Here is a 3,753-nt window from a genome sequence, read left to right as displayed (position 1 = left end):
AGACTGTCAACGATGAGACGCGTCGAGGTTGATGCGATTAAAGTCGCAAAAACCGGTTAAAACCACATGCGAACATACAAATATGCGTTCACATGCATAATGAGGCGTAATTTATGACATCCATAGAATGCTCTCTAAATAACCTCTACATAATATGTTGATATTATATATTAGACACTAAGTATATTAAACATAGTATTTTCAACCAAGCTTATGAAACGAAAAATATATATTTGTAAGTTCAGCTTATTATCAGTTAAATATTCAGCAATGGCATTACTATAATAGTTTTTTGTGTAGCTTGTCAAAGGTTTTTGTGCTCTTTATTTTTTAAACTAATATTGAAACAGTTACGATATAACAATTGCTTATGAATATTTATAAGTTCACTATTTATACAAGATTATTCTCATTATGGTAAAATTACATAATAGTTACTGTCTGATTGTTGATTAAATTTTAATTTTGCTTCTTTCGCACAAAAAAAATGTAAATATTCGGAAATCAATTTTAATATCGAATATTACTACATTAATGAAGAGAAGTTATAAAAACGATTTATCGAGCTAAATGGTCTAAATTTTACTTCTAAGCTCGTAGACTTGAATCTTAAGATATTTAAAAATCATTAGCGGATTTTTAAGACGAGCCACAAAAAAAGTCCTAACAAGCATCAAAACAAAACCACACAAAAATTGTATTTTAAATATTTATCAGGTGGCAAAAAACTTCCTTTATAAAGTGCTTTATCGATTTTTATTTTCTTTGCCTTTTTTCGTTATATTCATTATTTCAGTAAAAAACTGCTTCTAGAATACTGCTTCCAGAAACTTGTTTCCTGCTGTCCTTGTAAAGTATCACGTAGTCGATATAAGAATTTTTGTTGCATAGTTAAGTTGGTGTTTTATTCCACACAACAGTATATAGAAATCTCTATCAATTTTTAATTTCCCTGACATTGCAATTCTTCAATCAATGATTATTGAAAATTAGGCATTTATATTTTTTACAAATGGTTGTAAGTAGTTTAATATGAAAATGATTAGTTCCATGTACAACTCATAATCCATTGATCACACAATTTACATAATATGATATATAAATACATGATATAGGTGAATCTTAAGCCAAATCACATTATATGAGTATGGTATCGGAATTAAAAAATCAGTCTGATTTTTGACCATTAAAAATTATAAATTTCAATGCATAGTTCTAAAACTTAAACTAGTAAATCAACCGAAAATGAATGGATAAAATAAAGTAATTAATACCAACTCTCCCCTGCTATTTCTGCATCACGCAGGTTATACACAAACTGTCATTATTGGATCATCAAAGTCGTAAATTCTCGTACGAACACAATGAAAAATCGATATTGTCCACATTTATTCTCTTCTAGTTGTTTATCTACAAAATAATTTCACGTAACCGGCACAGTTTTTGGGTGAAAATTGACTTCTGATTGAATTAAATGTATACTTTGCGCCTAAGCAATTTCTTCGGTTAACCTGGCGCTTTCCTTTTAATGTCACAATCGATTGTGGATGTAAAAAAAATAAGTATATAAAAAAGTAGAACTAGCCAATCGATACTAAAGCATCTCGCTAGGACATTAAGGCTTTGTCGTCACGAACTTTCAGTACAAGGCACCGGATGAACAGTCGACTTAGTTAAATTACTGCAGTCTTTGTCAACTAGTTCGCAAGTTATGAATACCGCGCTCATACTTCTCATTCCATTGATGTACTTTGTATATATTTAATATTTACTTTATTGATTATAATTTCGTTGAAAAAAAATATACATACAAAGAGATATCAACATATTATGGTACGATAATGAATATTAAAAACACACAAATTTGTATCACAAAAATATTTGGCAATGATTTATATTTTATCTAGTTAGTACTTTTTCTAAGAATTTAATTATTTATTTGATAATTACAAATTTTTCGTTAGGTGTTACTATAGGACTTATATACACAGTTATATTTTTTGCTATAAAGCATATGACAACTTAAAAAAATTTTTTCATTTTATATTTCTTTTATAAAGAGAAAAACCTAACATATCATTAATATTATTAAGATTTAAAATAGCTGTCGTATAAAAGTCAATAACAAAATATAAATTAAATTTATTTATTATTTTTGTGTATAAATTATAGGAAAAATTGATAATTTATTCTGCATTTTACTACATTGCGTAAATACCCGGAAAAAATGAATACGAGTGCTAGAATAATATAAAAATCTTTTGTATTGTGTATTGTAGAGTTTTTTGTTATTACATAATTACCATATATTTAATTTGCCATAAATTACATAAATATCATCAACATTATTTTACTTTTTTAAGAAATAGATTATGCATACATTTTTGCATGGTTGAGTAAAAAAAATTTGCCATTGATATACGATATAATGTTATTGTATACAAATATGGTATAAGGAACCTTTAATAAAAAAAAAGTACGTCGTTTTTACATATACATATTATTTTTGTACCATATGTTATAATGTATTTTTACAGCATAAGTTACAATAATAGTATATATTTCCTCATTTAAAAAAAAGTCCTAAAAGTCCTTTCAAATTAAATACTTTTCAAAGACATCATTATGGTAGGCCGCGTGTAATATTATTAAAATTAACGAAATTATTGAAAAATAGTTCGACAAATGGCTAGTCACTGTAAATTCCACAAAAAGCACTGAAGAAGAAAAAAGAGTGTTTGATTTTAATTTAAATGTTTAACAAGACTATCGATTTACCAAATACTGAAAAATATCTAGGAATCACATTATTTTTAAAACTTTCATTAAAATTGTATATAGATAATCTTATTTGAAAGAATAACTAGAGCTCAATCAATCATCACAGATTAGGTTTACCTAGATTTTCCTTATCTTACGGATAATCTCTAATAATGGTCTATTTCAGTTTACAGAGAATATCTCACAAGGTTTGTTTATATACGCAGTACAAAATTTAAGAAAATCTATTAAACTATCAAAATGTTTTTCTATTTGTACAGTGTGAAATATTTGGATATTATATTTCTAAGCTTGTCATAAAATATATTAACTAATTTTTTTAATAAGGCCAAGCAATACAAATTGATAAGAAATTTCCGTATTATCTAAAGAAAACATCACCATATTCTTTATTTTTTTGACAATTTATACAAAGGAAAAGGACTGCAAACCGTATGTTACTAACCCGGGTCTTAAATATTATACTAATAATGCATACTCTTCGTCTTTTTACTTCAAGGAAGTGAACGCAAAGTTACATCCAAGCATTTCAATGTCATTTAAAGTTAATACAAAAAGTAGTTGACATGTGTTCTTTATTTAAAAAAACAAATAAACGTGCTTCTCGTTATTTGCAGCCACTACATGAGAATATATTCATGATGGTAAAAGTAGCAAAAATATTCAAGTTAAAACCTTTTAAAAGGAAAAATCTCGTGAAACCCGTACTCGTGTTTTATACAAGGTTAATGGAAATAATGGTATTTATTTTATGAAAAATAATTAAATATAATAAATTAACAGTATTTTTATTTTTATGGCACAATAAAGACTAATATATTCTACATATTTATTTAACAACATATATTTAATCTTAGATCATAGTAACACGTAAGATGCCATCCTGATCAAATAAACATGAGGCGCTTCTCAAACGTTTCTGTTGCACTCGTGTTATTAGTATTCAAATTATTTTCATGCGACGATTTTGTA

This window comes from Plectrocnemia conspersa, unplaced genomic scaffold (assembly GCF_051122295.1).
Source record: "Plectrocnemia conspersa isolate PC_06_02 unplaced genomic scaffold, ASM5112229v1 ptg000003l, whole genome shotgun sequence".
Classification (NCBI taxonomy): Eukaryota; Metazoa; Arthropoda; class Insecta; order Trichoptera; family Polycentropodidae; genus Plectrocnemia; species Plectrocnemia conspersa.
This window is presented reverse-complemented; position numbering follows the sequence as displayed.